The 19060-nt window shown below is 38.2% G+C and overlaps 1 protein-coding gene across 1 annotated transcript in view; it reads right to left on the bottom strand.

Annotated features, from left to right (window-relative positions):
• Positions 1-19060, bottom strand: part of PCDH15 (protocadherin related 15) — a 1196276-nt gene that overhangs the window by 1157088 nt on the left and 20128 nt on the right. The gene's annotated exons all lie outside the window — the stretch shown is intronic.

The following is a 19060-nucleotide window of genomic DNA, read 5'->3' as shown; positions in this document are numbered from 1 at the left end:
AACAGTAAATATTTTCCTGTCTTTATTGAAACATTACATTGAATTGTGGGTTTTAAATTTTGAATGTAAATGTTACATAAAATACTACAATTATAAGACTAAGGTACAGGGTAAAAATTTTAAAGAATAAGTAGAGCTATGAATAGTGAAATCATACATGGCCATTATGAATGGCAAGTATTATAAAGCTAGCTGCAGAATATTATTATTTGACACATGAGAAATTAGTAAAAGTATGTGTTCTGGGGAATAATATCAAAGCATTGTTTGCTTTCTTATAGTAAGTAAAGGTAGTTGATAGGTTTATTTTTACTAGTGTTTAAGGTAAACTACTGACATTAAAATGCAAAAATTGTACTGCATGTTGGTAATAAAAATAGTATTCATTAAAGTTTTAAAAAAATCTGGAATTGGAATTTTGTTTTCATGGACAAGGTTAACTAAGCCAAATTTTCCACCAATAGAATTGTCTCATTTATGCAGGTGTGAGAGGTTACACCTTCTCCCCATACCCTATTCTTTAGCATTAGTATAATTTTCCCTAATAAAGAATAATATTTTCCAACTAGGGGCCCGGTGCACGAAATTCATGCACTGTGTGTGTGTGGGGGGGGGGGGGGGGAGTGTCCCTCAGCCCAGCCTGCCCCCTCTCACATACTGGGAGCCCTCAAGCGTTGACCCCATCACCCTCCAACCGCAGGATCGGCCCCTTGCCCAGGCCTGACGACTCTCACAGAGGCGTCAGGCCTGGACAGGGGACCCTCATTTCCCCCCATCACTGGTTCTGCCCCCAGCCCAGGCCTGAAGCCTCTGGCCCAGGCATCAGGCCTGGGCAGGGGACCCCCAGACCCCTCCGATTGCTGGCTCTGCCCCTTGCCCAGGCCTGATGCCTCGGCCAGAGGCGTAGACCCCCATCACCCTCCGATCGCCTGATCGGCCCCTTGCCCAGGCCTGATGCCTCAGCCAGAGGCATAGACCCCCACCACCCTCTGATCACCTGATCGGCCCCTTGCGCAGGCCGGACACCTCCGCCAGAGGTGTCAGGCTTGGACAGGGGACCCCCATCTCCCCCCGATCACTGGCTCTGGCCCCCGCCCAGGCCTGAGGCCTCTGACCCAGGAATCATGCCTGGGCAGGGGACCCCCATCTCCCTCTGATCGCTTGCTCCATCCCCCGCCCAAGCCTGACGCCTCTGACCCAGGCTTCAGGCCTGGGCAAGGGGACCATCATATCCCCCCAATTCCCGGCTCAACCCCCCGCCCAGGCCTGATGCCTCGGCCAGAGGAGTTGACCCTCATCACCCTCCGATCACCAATCACCGGATCGGCCCCTTGACCAGGCCTGAGGCCTCCGGCAGAGGTGTCATGCCTGGGCAGGGGACCCCCAACTCCCCGCGGTTGCAGGCTCCGCCCCTGCCCAGGCCTAACGCCTCTGGCCTAGGCGTCCGGCCCAGGCAGCGGGGACCCACAGCTGCAGCGGCCCCGCGATCGTGGGCTTCGCTTTAGGCCCAGGCAAGGGACCCCTAGCTCCCGGGACTGCCAGCTTCGACCGTGTCCAGCTCCCATTGCTGGCTCCACCCCTACTTCCTGCTATCACTGGCCAGGGTGGCAAAGGCGCCTGATTCTCCGATCATGGCTGGGGGGCAGGGCAAAGGCGGCCCCAGGGCTGCCTTTGCCCTGCCCCCCAGCTCTTAGCTCCCCACTGGGTTTCCGATCACTGTCAGTGGCAGGGGGCTTCTTCCAGCTTTCCCTTTCGCCTCCCTGCATTGTGCCTACATATGCAAATTAGCCGCCATCTTGTTGGCAGTTAACTGCCAATCATAGTTGGCAGTTAATTTGCATATAGCCCTGATTAGCCAATGAAAAGGGTATCATCGTACGCCAATTACCATTTTTCTCTTTTATTAGTGTAGATATTCGCTACAGTTCTCTTTAATATATTGAACTACCAATGCATCTTAACATTCAAAACACTATAATTCTCACTAAGAATGTCTCCAAAAAAACTACAAGAATGAATACTGATTATATTCCTAGACTCATAGAGCACTGCAAATCATTAAGACCAAACCATTCTCCTATGCAGAGAAGAGCTATATAAAAAGACATTTGGTGAAAATTCTACTCTCCCCTTTCAAATGTGTACAGAGTAACACACATCTCCATTTTTAAGATAGCATGGAATTTTTTGAAAATCAAATTAAGTGTCTATAATAATTTAGGCTATTTTGACAGATTCTTAGGTTTGGGAAAATTTGTGTACTGCTTTTTCCACCTCAGTAAGCAGAGAAAAGATAAGGTAAAAGGCAGAGAAAGGGGCAGAATACAAAGGAACGCATGAGATGCATAAATTCTATAATAGTGTAATTCCCTGGCTAGTGGTTCCCCATGTTTTTCCCTTCATCAATTGGTTTATTACACATTTAGAAGTGTGCATATCAGTGGGTTTAATTATATATATGGTTTGACAATAATTGCCTCAACTGGTATTGAAGCACAAATATCTGAGAGTTATTGAAAAATATACTCTTAAGAAATACACTCAAAAATGTTGATCCATAGTTCTCTACTGGTGCTTGCAAATCTCAGGTGATTGTGACATTATGTATCCTGGGATGGGCTTTTTTTTTTTTCTGGAATAAATATGTATTGCTTGCATAGTGTTCTTTCCCCAATACATTTATAACAGTCTCAAAATTTCTGTTTAAAATAATTTAAAGTTCATTTTCTAGTTCAGCCAGAGTGGATCAATGGTTGAGCATCAACCCATATACCAGCAGGTCATTGGTTCCATTCCCAGTCAGGTCACATGCCTGGGTTGCAAGCTCAATCCCCAGTAGCAGGTGTGCAGGAGGCAGCTGATCAATAATGTTTCTCATCAATGCATTTATCTCTCTATCCCAATCCTTTCTTATCTCTCTCTAAATATATATATATATATATATATATATATATATATATATATATATATTAATGTTTAAAGTTCATTTTCTAAAAAGTAAATGACAGGCATCATGGTGGAACAAAATCAGTTTAAAATCAGTTTTGCTGCTTAGTTGAGCAATTAAGTTGAGCGTTTTTATATTCAGTATTTACATGGGTCTACAAGGGTCTACCAGGTATACTAGGTTGCTCAGACATTTAATTAAGATAACATATAAGAACTCAGTTCTCAGCAGTATGTAGGCACACAAATAATAAAAAATAAAATGGATATGTTAAAATCTAAATGATTCAAAATATAGTAAATAAGACTATTTAAGTGATATTTAAAATGAAAAAGATTTAAATTATTGCAATTAAACTAAGTTACATTTAGATACTAAAATTTAAAGGACATTATAAGAAACTAGAGGCCTGATGCATGAAATTCATGCAAGAGTAGGCCTTCCTTCCTCCGGCTGCTGGCACCAGCTTCCCTTTGGCACCCGGGACTCAGGCTTCTCTCACAACCCCAGCTTCATCAGGAAGGACAGAAGGACGTCTGGGAGGACGTCCAGTTTAATTAGCATATTATGCTTTTATTATTATAGATTATGTGTGGGGGGCAAAGAGAATGATGCATAGGTTTTTACTTTACAAAAGTGGATAGGCAGTGATACCATTTATGGAAATGCTATGAAAGAGCTTAGTTTAAAAGAAGAAAATGATGAGTATGGCTTTGAATAAGCTAAATTGAAGACATCATTGAAATATCCAAAAGAGGATGTCAAATACTTAATGAAGTAATATGAGTTGACACATTAGGATTATTTAGAACCATAGGCCCAGTGCACAAAATTCGTGCACTGGTGGGCAGGGTCCCCTAGCCCGGCCTGCACCCTCTCATAGTCTGGGATTCCTTGCTCTTTTCCGCTTGCCTGCTTGCTGCTCCTTACCACTCGGCTCGCTGTTCCTTAGCACTGCCGCGGAAGGGAGAGGCTCCCCCTACTGCGGCTGTGCTCACAGCTGTGAGCCCGGCTTCTGGTTGAGTGGCACACCCCCTGTGGGAGAGCACTGACCACCAAGGGGCAGCTCCTGCATTGAGCATCTGCCCCCTGGTGGTCATTGCGTGTCATAGGGATCGGTCGTTCCAACAGTTGGTCGATTTGCATATTAGGGTTTTATTTTATAGGATTGGTCCTGGCATATGATAATATTCTCAATCTCATTTATTATTATTACTAGGGGCCCAATGCATGAAATTTGTACAAGTGTAGGCCTTCGCAGCCCCAGCAGCCTCAGTCCCAGCAGCCCTGGCTTCATCTGGAAGGTCATCTGGAAGGTCGTTCTGCTGTTTGGTCGTTCAGTCAATTTGCATATTATGCTTTATTATTATTATAGACTAGGGGTCTAGTGCACGAATTTGTGCACCTTGAAAGGAACTGTGGGCCACGAGGCTGCAGTGGGCACAGGGGCGGGTCTTGGCCCATTCTCCGTGCCCCTACCTGGCCCCTCCCACCACAGCCCCCAGTCTCCTGTCTGTGGGCTGCCCCGCTCCTGCTGCCACCGCTCCCACGTACTGACATTACCGGCCCCACAGGAGCAGGGGGAGGTGGAGAAGCCCTGAGGGGCAATCGGGGCCAGCAGCTCTCTCTCTCGCACCCGCTTACAGCACCAAGCGATCGGGGCCAGCACCAGGTGCCAGCAGTGGGTCCGACTGTAAAATAAATTAGTGGTTGCCAGGGGTTGGGGAAGGAGGAATGAATAGACAGAACACAGACTTTTTTAGGAGAATGAAGCTCTTCTCTATAACACTTTAATGACATTATAAATTTTTCTAACCCATAGACTGTACAACCCTGAGTGAACTGTGATGTTAAACTATGGAGTTTGGATGATCATGATGTGTCAATGTAGCTTCATCAATTGTAACATATGTGCCACTCTTGTGGAGGATGTTGATAATGAGGAAAGCTATGCATGAGTTGGAGCAAGGAGTGTATGGGAAATCTTTTTACTCAATTTTTTTAATAGTGTCCTAAAAATAGTCTATTAAAAAATTAAGATGTTTGTTATAACATTTCTTGTAATGGTGCAGAGTTACATGCCCATTAATATGGGAGTGAATGCATAAAAAGAATATGATCCATGCTGAGGTAGATTGTAAATTTAGTCACAAGCTCTTACTCTCCCTGCATCTATGCCCTTACAGTGGGTTGTTGCAAATAGCCCTGACAAAAGCTGAAATCTACTTCTCCACTCTTTGAATCTGGTTTGGCTATGTGACATCTTTCGTCTAATGGGGCATTATCTATAGATGAAACAAGCAGAGGCTTGACAAATGCTTGCACATTGGGGCCTGTTCCTTTGCCACCAGATGAGTGAGCTCAGCTGAGCCAGCCTGTTGGAAAAAGCAAGGCCATGTGAGGAACTGAGGCACATTGGCTATTAGCTGCCAACCTCCAGAGTATGGATGAGGCCACGCTAGAGTCTAGAGTCCATCCAGCCACTAAATAACCTTCCAACTGAACACAGATTCAAGAAAGCTCATCAGGGATCAAACTTAATTAGACCAAGCTTTATTAGAACTGTGCAGCTGACCTTTTAAAGCCACTAAGTTTGGGGTTTGTTTGTTTCACAGCAATAGGTAACTGATACTAACCATAAAATTAAATACCATGAAGCAATTTGGAAGAATGACATGATTATGTGCATATCAGTAAACTGACATGGAAAACTTGCTGAGAAAAAATTAGTAAGAAAAAAACAGGTGGGGACTTGCCCAGGGTGGGAATGGCTGGGGGTGGGGGGTGGGGGGCAGGGTCAAACGGGAAAAAGGAGACATGTAAAATTTTAGACAATACATAAATTTAAGAAAAGAAAGAAAAAAAAAACAGACAGAACATGAAGATCTTGTAACTTAACAGGCTATCCTGTAACCTTGCACTAAATTATTTTTTATGTTGTTCATAAAAAGAAAAAGATTATATATGGTTTATGGGTTATGAAGATAGTAAAATTACTTATGCAATAAGATGTTTTAACACCTTCAAACTTATCAAACAAGACATGAGAGATTTGTTGTTCCATATAAAAATTGGTGCAGTATAAACCTAGGTCAGATATGAGCAACACTTACAAATTACTTACCTTTTAGGTTATGCTTACTTACACGCTCTTGATTCCAGGCAAACAAAGGCAGAAAAGTGTCCATTTATTCACTTGTGGAAATTTAAAATCTTAAGAAAAAATGCATTAAAAAAAACCCAACCAAATAAATACATTTTTTAAAATTGTATTAAAGCCTCAAAGTAGCTTATATTTGATGTTTCTTATAATTTCTAATTTTGTCAAAAAGATATAATAGAAACAGCTTTAAATGAAACACTGCCATGAGAATATCTTCAGATCATTGAATTGTTTCTGAGGAAATATGGGCAAACTGTTGTGCTCTAAATTTCTTCCTTCAAAATAATATACTTGTGGAAATTAAAAATAAAAACTTCAGAAACACAGTATTAAAAGACATATTAAATGTAAACTCATTAAGAACAATCTGGCGAGCATGAACCTATTTCTGTCAATGTCTATGAATCATCACTCTAACAGTAGTAAATGTTTTTAAACCAAAGATTTACCCTTCTGAGGCAAGAGGGAATTTGATAATACTTATTCAGAAAAAAAAAAGATAAAAACAACTTAGAAGTTAACATTGTCATTGTTTATCATTTTTTTATTTATCAGAGAGGAAGAGAAAGGTCAGGAGAGATAGAAACATCAATGATCGGAATCATTGATTGGTTGCCTCCTGCTCACCTCCTACTGGGGATCAAGCCTACAACCCAGGCATGTGCCCTTGACCAGAATCAAATCAAACTGAGCCAAACAGGCTAGGGCCCATTGCTTATCATTAAAAGTCCTCTTTTTTTTTCTCTTTTCTACAGAACATGAAAGCTCAGAATAGGCAAAAAAAAAAAAAAAAAAGGCATATAATGTTTTAAATTGGTGCAGGGAAGATTGGGGAGATGCCTGGAGCAGAGGGGTCAATGGGTGGGGAAAAAGGGGTACATATGTAATATTTCAACAGTAAAGATAACTTTAAAAAATGGAATAAACAGAGTTCTTTGTTCTTGAACATGAAACAGTAAGAAGAAATTTCTCATGTTAAGTTCTCACAGATTGTTAAATTATTCATGCCAATGTTGCATTGATGCACAGCTTCATTTGTTTCTTAAAAAACTAGAATTCCATGCTGCATTTCTCCCACAGCTTTATTATTTGTAACCACTATGTCTAAAAAAGTCCTGGTAAGTGAACAAACGGGGCCACTATGAAATAAACAGAGACAAACACTATAAAGAGGTTCTTCAGTAATTTTTAGGAAGAAAAGTATTTTATGTAAGCTAGTGCTGCTTTCTCCACAGCCTGTTTTCTCCATAGCTGCCAAAGCTGGACTAAAATGGAGGATGGTATTTGACTCAAGTCTTACTGTAAATCTTTTATTTAAAAAGTTAATTTATTTTAAAATTTAAAATTGTAAGACATTTGCTGAATTATAAAAACATTTTATGAAGCTCAGAAGCCAGTTTTTTCCTTTGGGAACACATCTCTACATTGTCAGTCAATGGGAAAATACAGTTTATATTCGAAGTCTGATTGGTATATGATTTTTGAAAAAATTTATTTCTTATAGAGTAAGTAATATACATTTACTTATGCTGGAATTACATTTATATTATACTATAGTGACTTATATTCTAGTATGTAATTTTCTGACATATATATCCTAATAAATAAATGGGCATAGCAGAAAAAGTCTTCAAATGCTATTGTTTTCAATTTGGACTTAATACAAAACCTGACTTTCTAAAAACACAATTAATTTTTATCAATACTCACTATCTGATCTAAGTTACTTTTTCTTTCAAAATGTCACTGTGTTTCTTGGCATTAGCAAATGCGATAACTATTACTTTTGGCTGTTTCTAATATGTTATTTATTTATTTATTTTTTTGCAAAGAGCACTATTACAAAAGCAATACAAAAAACAAATCTTATAAATGTTTCTCATAAAAACAAATATGAGTGTTTTAATAAATACATTAGTTCTCATATACATACTAAAGAGAAATCTATAATAATAAAAGCATAATATGCTAATTAGACCAGACAGCCAAACTATCTTTACAATGACTTTCCAGATGAAGCCGGGGCTGCGAGGGCAGAGCCTCTTGGACGAATTTCATGCATCGGGCCTCTAGTCTTAGACATAAAAAGGTAACATATAAATATGTAATTATCAGGTAATACTTTAAGAACTCAAGATCAAAAGGCGTCCTTTTGCATAACTCACCAATGTGTGCCATTGGAGCCACTTATAAAATATTAGCTAGAACAAATATCTTCAAATTAGTTACAAATCTTTCAAAATTATTTATAAGGCAAAAAAATATTTTTTTTCTGAGAAGTACATTGCATTTGAAATTGTAAGCATTGCATATATGAGGCATAGCCTGAAAATAAATCTAGGAAAGATGAGTTACAAATAGATAAACACAAAGATAGTGAGGAAAATAGTCAGGAATTGAATGATTTAAACAAAGCTGGGTTTAATTGTATCAAAATTCCCTAAATTTAGAAAACTTATATTCTATCCCTGTGTGCATTACATCTTTGCAATAAAAGTGAATGTAGGGAACCAAGAATTACATATGTTCACTAGGATGTTTGTTGCTATAAACCTCTCCCAGCCAAAGATTTCTGATTTTAATTAGAAATATCAATTTATTTTTAATATTATATGAAGTTAAAATATATTCAAGGAATGATTATGGGATAAATAATTGTTTTATGCCTTCTTTAGATCATTGTTCCACCATAGGAAACTCATTTTGTGATCAGTATTTTTAGACTCAAAGAGTAATATTAGGGAACTTTCCTGGTTTCTAAGAGACACAAATATTCTGGAATGATTTAAAATTACATTGGTATAAAGATTGCTTTGTAATGTTTAATATGACATAATAACCATTTATATTACAGTGTAAAATACAGAGTGAATCCTTAAAGGATCCAATACATTCTATTGTCCTTACACTTATTTCTAGCTCTTACACCAGTGATGGTGAACCTTTTGAGCTCAGCATGTCAGCATTTTGAAAAACCCTAGCTTAACTCTGGTGCCGTGTCACATATAGAAATTTTTTGATATTTGCAACCATAGTAAAACCAAGATTTATATTTTTGATATTTATTTTATATATTTAAATGCCATTTAACAAAGAAAAATCAACCAAAAAAATGGGTTCGTGTGTCACCTCTGACATGTGTGTCATAGGTTCGCCATCACTATCTTATACTATTAACACAAGAATTCAGAAAGTGGAACTTTCTTTATGCAATATAAACAACACAAAACCTAGTATATTGAAACAGTATTAAATTTTAAACATTAATCAATTAAGAAATAATTATTTAGGGCCTATAATATGCCTGGCATGGTTGTAGCTGACAGGGGGGAAAAAGCAATGAAAAAAATAAAGTTTATTAACCTGGTATTTATAGTCTATATAGAATGAATGGGGAGAAATAAAGAATAAACAAATATAAAGAAACAGGCAAATATAAAATAGATCAAGTAGGAATTTTTGCTGTGATGAAATATAAAGCAGGTAAGAGAAGAAATAGTGATATAGGTGTCAACAGTAATATTTCAGATACAGGAGCAAGCAGGTTTCTATGTGAAGGTACCATTTTAGCAGAAAGCTGAAGTAAGTGAAGGAGAAAGCATGCAATTAGGAAAAAGTGTTCCCACAAAGGACAAGATAAAATTCTACAGTTCCCAAATGGTGAGTGCTTGCAGTCTTTGAAGAACAGCAAGATTAGTACAGCTGATGCAAAGAAGAGATAAATAGAAAATGACATCAGAGAGGTAACTAAGGCTGAATACATTGATCTTTTGTGTGCAGTAAATTCATTTTCGTCATTCTAGTAATTACTAATTCTAGTAATAATAGCTTTATAATAGAACATGAAGAGAAGAAAGCATCATTAATAGAGGCATAAGAGAAAAACACTGGTTTCAATATAGGTGGCACTATGCTATAGCACCAAGGGAATACATTTTGAAAGCATTAGACTGCAGCTATGGAGGTAATGAGTTTCTCTTTTATTGTTTCTTCTTAACTGAAAATGTTGAGTACATAGTAGTTGATAAAAATTCAAAGAGAAAAATAAAACAAAGGGAAAAGTAGTTAAATGCCAGGAGGATTCAGCTGCCAACCAGTAGTATAGCTCAACTTGAAATGAATTGGTAGGTCACCTATCAGTTCTAGTCCCTTATTTTCCAGCAGCAACTGCTTGTTATGTACTCAGTTGAGAATAAAGTGAAACATCTGGATCTGGTTTTTAAGATTAACATCCTCAAACCCTCTGCTTTCAACACTATTTGCTCTGACAGAAATTACTTGGGTCCTCATGATTCCACTGAAATTTATAACTGCACTTAAAAGCTGGAATAACTAAAATTAATAAAATGTAATATTTTATTTCTTCAATGTTGATGATGTTTTAACTGTTTATACAAAATAAAGTCAAATTAACAATACTTTTCATATGAAATATCAAATTATATGTTCACTTAAGTTGCATATGTTCACTAATGCTAAAAAGGCATGCTTACAGTTTTGATACTTTGATTTGATGATTCATCTTGCCAAAACACAGTTTGATCCTGATCTGTGGGAAACAATGTAAGTTCTGTGAGGTTTCTGCTTGTTATAGGAAATCAATAATTTGAAATATCATTTTAATATTATGTACCATTGAAGTAAATAATTTCTTTAAAAAATTTATTAATAAACATGTGAATGTTTCATATTAAAATAATTAAATGAAAAACATGTTAGCCATATAATGGTATCCTTATTAATGTGACATATCATTATTGTGAGATTTGAAATGTATACTTGGTATTATTGTTACTTACAAAAAATGTAAGTTTTTATCACTACAGAGACAGAGTTAGAAACAGGTCTTGTTTTGTATCTTTGCTTTACCAATCAAAGAATACTGCCTTAACTTTAAAATGAGGGAAAAATCTCTAGTCTAAGACATCTGTGAAAAGCCAAACTCAATAATACTAGCTAGCCCTAGTGGTAAAACAAGTTAAGTTATGTGATTTCTCTTTAATAGACATTTCCAAAACAAAAATGCAATGGATATGTTCTAGAGTCTGAAATGTTTGCTTTTCATATGTATACAACATTTGGGGACTGTTTTCTGTACACCCAGAGTATAAAAAATTACTCTTTTTGAGGTTTTTGCTTTTTTTTTTTTTTAATATATTTTATTGATTTTTCACAGAGAGGAAGGGAGAGAGATAGAGAGTCAGAAACATCGATGAGAGAGAAACATCGATCAGCTGCCTCCTGCACACCCCCCACTGGGGATGTGCCCGCAACCCAGGTACATGCCCTTGACCGGAATCGAACCTGGGACCCTTCAGTCTGCAGGCCGACGCTCTATCCACTGAGCCAAACCGGTTTCGGCGAGGTTTTTGCTTTTAATTACAGCTCAAAGAAGAATGAGACAACTGCATTAGAGCTAGTCCATTTAATACAACATTTTTCACTCTAAGATTCAGCAAAGAGCATTGGGCCCTCAAATGCTAACATGGGCGATACTAAATGATTCTTTGGTCATGAGGTTGACAAGCTGTGGATTAAAGTTTTCTTGCTGCAGAATCTCCTTGAGTCTTATGTACACTCTGTCCAAGTGGGTAATGCAGAAAGTGCTAAATGGCCACAGAATAGGTTCTATGGATGCACCTGTTCTTAGCTCCCTGCAACTTTATTCCATGCAGCAGAGTATAGGAAGAGATGTCCTACTGCACCATACATTTCTTAAGATTAGGACATAGATCTTACTATCCTAACATCCTCCCTTTTAGAGTCAGTCTTTCACATAGTACACAAGTCAACAAATTTGGAACAAATTAATAAATATAATAAAATATTGTCAGTATTTTTTTAAACCTCCTACTCTTGGCAACATGAAGAATTTTCTATATAAAAATCAAGGAAGAATCAATTTTGCCCTTTACAATCTGAATTCTATTATCATGTGCAAATATATAGGATTCCCAAATTTGGAATCAAGTCACAACTTCATTTCATGGCACTATTAATATATTACTAGTTGTAGAACTCCACAGGTGTAATGAAGAAAAAAAACAAACAAAAAATATGGTAAAATTAGTTTTAGTGGTACCAAAAATATAATGGTAAATAAGGATTTGATGTCCCTAGGTCAAATGTAGCTACTGTAAGAAGTAAGTTGAAAGCTTTATAAGGTAGGTATTCAGTGAGGGCAGGGCCATATTTGTCGTCTAATTGTTATAGTCTCAGCTCCCTTTATATTACATCACTAATAGTATGTTTTTACTAACATCTGTTGAATGAACAAGTAAACCTAGAAAATGTATAATTGCTTAAAAAGTAATTGTTTTCTATATATACTTTTAATAGGGAGTTATTTAATGGTAAAGGGTATAATTCCTCCAAATTATACTAAGAGAGCTTATTCAAGAAATTAGAACTCTTCTTTGCTCTCTTCTTTCACCTCTGGTAGTAAGGATTACAAGGGGAGCAATTAACCACCATTTGTAATGATTTAAATTAGTCTAGTAATTTGATAGATTCCTGTAACAGCATAGTTTATTGGTATATGAATCAGTTGACATCCTGACCTCCTATTGCTTCAAATTTGCTCTTTCTAAAGCAAACACTTTCATATAATTCTTGATTAGTATATTGAACTTATAACCTTATAATCACTTATAACCCATCCTTTCTACTAGAGGTGAAATAAGACTGATAGTATTTTCATAGAAAATTATTCAGGTTCAGTTATTGTCAAAATCTGCCCAGTAAAGAATACTTTGCCAAATAAAAGTGGGAACTTTAAGAAAGCTTATTTTCATTATTTGGGGTGGTGATATAAGTGGTGGTGGCCAAATGGTGCCATTAATTTGATTTAATAATAAAAACAACACAAGATAAGCAACACCCAGAGAAAATGGTGCCCAAAGTTTGAAGTAAAGCACCTGTAAGAGTATTCTTTCAGAGGGTTATTTCCCTAATCTAAGAGCTAAAATATCAATAAATGCTAACATTTTCAAAGCCTGAACTGCCATTTGAGTCAATTGTGTGCAACATAGTGCATTTCTATTCAAGATGTCACTGTCCTTTCCTGAAAGTATCAAAAACATATAGCATTTAAAACTTGTTAGATACTTGAAAATCACATGTGACTAATTCCCTCTGGACCAGCAATCGAATTCAATACTTGAATATTAGCCTTCTTCAAGATAGTTAGAAAAGACCATTTATTCAGAAACAACAACACCAAATAAAATTAGATACTCTCTGAAAGGAGACTTTTTTTGCAAGTTGTGTTATATCTTCAACATTTAACATACTTGAGAGTGGGGCACTCACAGGTTGTCTGGTTCACAGTGAAATGTCTGCATTTACTCTACTCACCACCTCACTGAATACTCTTACTTTACTTGAATTAAACCTACTACACTTTGTATGTTTGCATATTTCATGCAATGGCACAAGCAAATTAATGCTTTAAATTGTGTTTAACATTAAAATCTAGTAATAGTAAAATTCTCTGTAAATTTTATAATTATAATAATCTACAAGAATATATTTACATTTTTAAAATATATTTTAATTGATTTAAGAGAAGAAGGAGAAAGAGATAGAAACATCAATGATGACAGAGAACCATCGATTGGCCTCCTGCATGGCCCTTACAGGAGATTGAGCCTGCAACCCTGGCATGTGCCCTTAATGGAACTGTGACCTCCTGGTTCATAGGTCAATGCTCAACCACTGAACCACACGGGACAGGCAATATTTGCATTTTCAAATCAATATGGACTTTTAGAACAATATAATGCTTTATTATGGTTAGCAATTGAATGTTTGGATTCTCTGAAAATTTATATGCTGAAATCTTTAGAGTGCAGACTTATGAATGGAATTAGTGCCTTTATAAAAAGAAATGAGAATTTGTTCACTCTCTCTGCTCTCCATCATGTGAGGATACAAGAAGAAAACCACCTGCAAACCGGGAAGAAGTTTTTTTTTTAAATATATTTTATTGATTTTTTACAGAGAGGAAGGGAGAGAGACAGAAAGTCAGAAACATTGATGAGAGAGAAACATCGATCAGCTGCCTCCTGCACATCTCCCACTGGGGATGTGCCTGCAACCCAGGTACATGCCCTTGACCGGAATCGAACCTGGGACCCTTCAGTCCGCAGGCCGACACTCTATCCACTGAGCCAAACCGGTTTCGGCGCAGAAAGTTTTCACCAGAATCTGACCATGCTGATCTTGGTAAATTTCTATTGTTTAAGACACCTAGTATATAACATCTTATTATAACATTCTGAACAAGGACAATGATAGTATCAGTTTTGTTATAAACTATCATGTCTGTATCAAAAACAACACAGAAGCCCAAAAAAGAACCCTTAAAAATAGTTATACCAAAAAGTTGTTATTTTACTAAAACTCTCATAAAATGTCTTATTCTCATTTCATATCCAATACAATTACTGAATTTTTCAAATCCTTATGTGGTGAAACTATTCTTATACATGCACACATGTGTCTTTCTGTTAAGGTCTAAGTATACTATATTTCACGACAGAAATTCAAGAGTTATTGTTCAGAAAATATTTTAGATGGTATGTTTAAACTTAGCCAAATTCATTCTTCAAATTTGATTTTCTTATATACAAATATATGAAGATCTATAAATGTTTTTAGGTCATTAAATTTATGCAGTAGCTATATATTTAGAATGAATTTGAATGTGACATTCTACTAAAGGACCTACAACCAAGATTATTCTACCCAACAAAGCTATCATTTAGAATCAAAGGACATATAAAGAGCCTCCCAGACAAGAAAAAGCTAAAGGAGTTCAACACCTGGTGATATATTACAAGAAATGTTAAAAGCTTTTCTTTAAGAAGAAGAAAACATTAATAAGGTAAGAAAATACATAATAAAAATAAATAACAATAGTAATATGTTTATGTTCTTAGTTTATACATTTATTTGAGTTATTTAGTATTAAAATATTTAATTATATAATGTATTGGATATAAAATACAAATATATTACATAGGTATACATGCATAGGTTAAACTAGTAGATTATAGATATTGAGTCCTATCCATATTAATTCAAGTGATTAGGATTTTCAAGGGCTCACTGAAAATAACAGCTATAAGAGTAAAAATTATGTCAAAAGTACGTTAAGTGTTTCAAGTAGGAAAATGAACTTTCTTGTCAGTCTAGAAGGAAAATATCTCCTGAGATTTCCTATTGCACTAGATATTTTGTATTTCTCCCATCTATTCCAATCACTATTTCTCTCAAATGTGCTTTGTGCACTCAGGAGTTTGAACATACCTATCCTATCTAATAATGGACAAACATGGTAATTAACCATACCTCCACTATGCTTCCCATTGGCTAATCAGCAGGATATGCAAATTAACTGCGAAAAAAGATGGCGGCTGGCAGCCACTCAGCTGAAGCAAACATGAGGCTTGCTTGCTCCAGTGATGGAGGAAGCCAAGGTTCCCCACCTGCTGCGGCCCAGCTCTGAGCTCTGGATGCAACAATGTTGCAATTATAGAAGCTAAACCCCAGATACCTGCTTTCAGCCGCCAGTGGCCTCAGAGCTGGAGCTGGCTCTCAGCTCCAGTGACAGCTATAGAAGGTAAACAAATCCCAGAATAAAAAAAAAGAAAAAGAAAAAGAGCCTGGGAGCTTCAGTCGCTGGCCAGCCTGAAAACGGCCCTCAGCCCCTCACCCAGACTGGCCAGGCACCCAGTGGGGACCCCTACCCTGAAGGGGGTATGACCAGCTGCAAACAGCCATCAGCCCGTCATCCAGGCTGGCCAGGCACCCCAGTGGGGACCCCCACCCTGAAGGGGGTGTGACCAGCTGCAAACACCCATCAGCCCCTCACCCAGGCTGGCCAGGCACCCAAGCAGGACCTCCACCCTGATCCGGAACATCCTTCAGGGCAAACAAGTCAGCCCCCACCCATGCACCAGGTCTCTATCCTATATAGTAAAAGAGTAATATGCAAACTGACCCTAACAGCAGAAAGACTGGGAATGACTGGTCACTATGACACACACTGACCACCGGGGGCAGACGCTCAATGCAGGAGCTGCCATCTGGTGGTCAGTGCGCTCTCACAGGGGAGAGCTCTGCTCAGCCACAAGCCAGGCTGATGGCTGCCGGTACAGCGGTGGTGGTGGGAGCCTCTCCTGCCTCCTCAGCAACGCTAAGGATGTCCGACTGCAGCTTAGGTCTGCTCCCCGCTGTCAAGTGGACATCCCCCGAGGGCTGCCAGGCTGCCAGAGGGATGTCTGATTGCCATCTTAGGTCCAATCCCCCTGGGAGCAGGCCTAAGCCAGCAAGTGATCACCCCCGAGGGGTCCCAGACTGTGAGAGGGCACAGGCTGGGATGTGGGATCCCCTACCCCCGAGTGCACAAATTTTTGTGCACCAGGCCTCTAGTCTATATATATAAAAGCCTAAGTGACCATTCGACCATTCCACCAGTTGCTATGACACACACTGACCACCAGGGGGAATACGCTCAATGCAGGAGTTGCCCCCTGGTGGTCAGTGTGATCCTAAAGCGGGAGCACTGCTCAGCTGACCTACAGGTGCCAGAAGTGCTGGGTTCACAGCTGGTGAGCACAGCTGCGGCAGTGCGAGCCTTTCCCACGGACACTCTCCCTGTGCGCCCCTCCCCCATCCACACAAGGACCAGGATTGGGACTGGCAATGGGACTGACTGGGTGCGAGCCTGTGGTTTCTTCTCAGTCATGGGTGTGCCGATATCACCCTAGAATGGGTGCGTGGAGCCTGCAGCAGAGTGGCAATGAGCCTACTGGGCAGCGGCAGAAACAGGTACAGTGGGGCCGGGATGAGCAGGAGCAGCATGGCGCCTGGCCCTGCTCAGGCTCCTCCCTTGCTGCCTGCAGCTTTGCACACTACTGCATCCCTTGGGGGATGTTGGACTGCCCGTTTCAGGCCTGATCCCTGCAGGCCCATGCCAAGGGACCACACCAGTGCATGAGTCCGTGCACTGGGCCGCTAGTATAATATATTTGTTGGAGGGAGGTGTTGGCAAATTGCAATAGGAAAGATGCTAACTACCATAAGTAGTAATTTTAAGACATAAATATTATATAGGTGTGTATGCAAAAATTTGTGATTAATCAATGTATATATTTTCAATGTTGCAAAAATTAATAACCTTAAATATATTAAAGAAATATGGCTTCCACACTAGCCAGTTTGGCTGTGTGGATAGAGCATCAGCCTGCAGACCAAAGGGTCTTGGATTTGATTCCAGTCAAGGGCAAGTACCTTGGTTTCAGGCTCCGCCCCAGCCCAGGCCCTAGTGGAGGCTTGTGTAGAAGGCAACCAATCGATGTGCTTCTTTCACATCGATGTTTCTATCTTTCCCTCACTCTTCCACTCTCCCTAAAATATCAATGGAAAAATATCCTTGGGTAAGGATTAACAACAACAATAAAAAGGAAATATTGCTTCCTATAAAGTGTTAGTATACCTGATAAATGACAGCCCATTTCCTTGAAAGCTATATCTGTATAATCAGCCTTATGTGACCAAAACATAGCCCAAATGTAAGATGTTGCACATTAAGACCTTATATAAGACATTACAAAACTGGCCTCATTATAAAACACTAAAACATTGTTCTCAAATTTGTGTAACATTAGAGTAATTGGTTAAGCTCCTGATGAACATGCTGCAAGACCCAGGCATTGGTATTTTTTAAAATTCTGCAGGTATAGAACCATAGCCCAACATAAAAATTCAACTTCTATGTAAGTGAGATTTCAAAAACCTCATTGAGTTGATACTGATATTTTTACATTTTAGTAGCAAGTTATGAGAATCCATTCAGAAGTTGAGAATTCATCCTAGAATTGAAATTTATAAACAACTTGGAAACTTGGGTGTTTTAATCTACATTTTTCCTGTAAATATCAAAGCATATTGATGTTCGACCTTATTTTGATTTTTTGGACAACAAATAAATTTCTGTATCTCATTTCAAAAATTCTAAAATATTTTAAATGCACAATTCTATTTTTTGTTAGTTCTTATCCACGATGAGTTTTCTATTTAGAAATAAGTATTCTCGATCAGGATTATATTCTAGAGCTCAGTAAGAAATTCTAATAATAATACTTACACTGCTTAATACTCGATTGAAAAATAAATTATCATTAATCCTAACTGCATAATTAACAGCCACTATATATGGAGTCATAAGAACAGAGACAAATGTTGAGAAGTTTTAAGAACTACTATATTTAACTCCTGTAAAACCTTGCTTCAAAATTAGGTTGACCTATGTTAACTGCAGCATTGTTTACAATAGCCAAGATCTGGAAACAGCCCAAGTGCCCATTAGCAGATAATTGTTTATGAAAAGCCACGGTACATTTACACAATGGAATACTATGTGGCTGAAAAAAAGAAGGAACTCTGACCCTTTGCAACAGCGTGGAATGGACTTGGAGATTATTATGCTGAGAGAAATAGACCAATCAAAGAAAGTACCAAATGATCTCCCTTAATTGTGAAATCTAATGAACAAAATAGAACCAAAGGTATGGATGTATGGGACAGACTGACAGCGCTCAGACAGGAGGAAGCTGGCTGAGCTAAATTGTATAGTTTGCTTTTTAGTATTTGATAAAGATTTTTGCTGTTTTTTTTCTTTTCAAATAGACTTTCAAGTTCTTTTATTCTCAGATTTAGAACTTCACATTGTTCTTTTGAGTAAAATGCACAGAAAGACTACTGCAGGGAGACAACAAATGTCCGGTTCATTCAAATAGTACCAGTATTTTTAAATCACCTGAAGTTTTGCTTCGCTTTCTTTAAATAAAATAAATTAGATAATATGTTTAAATGCCTAAAAATGAAATGATAGTGAGTGACTATGATTAGAACATGTGTGATTACAAATATCTATCTGAGGT

Source organism: Myotis nattereri (genome assembly GCF_964212035.1).
Source record: "Myotis nattereri genome assembly, chromosome: 13".
Taxonomy (NCBI): domain Eukaryota; kingdom Metazoa; phylum Chordata; class Mammalia; order Chiroptera; family Vespertilionidae; genus Myotis; species Myotis nattereri.
Note: the sequence above shows the minus strand (reverse complement) of the source record. Positions and strands in the feature narration are given on the sequence as shown.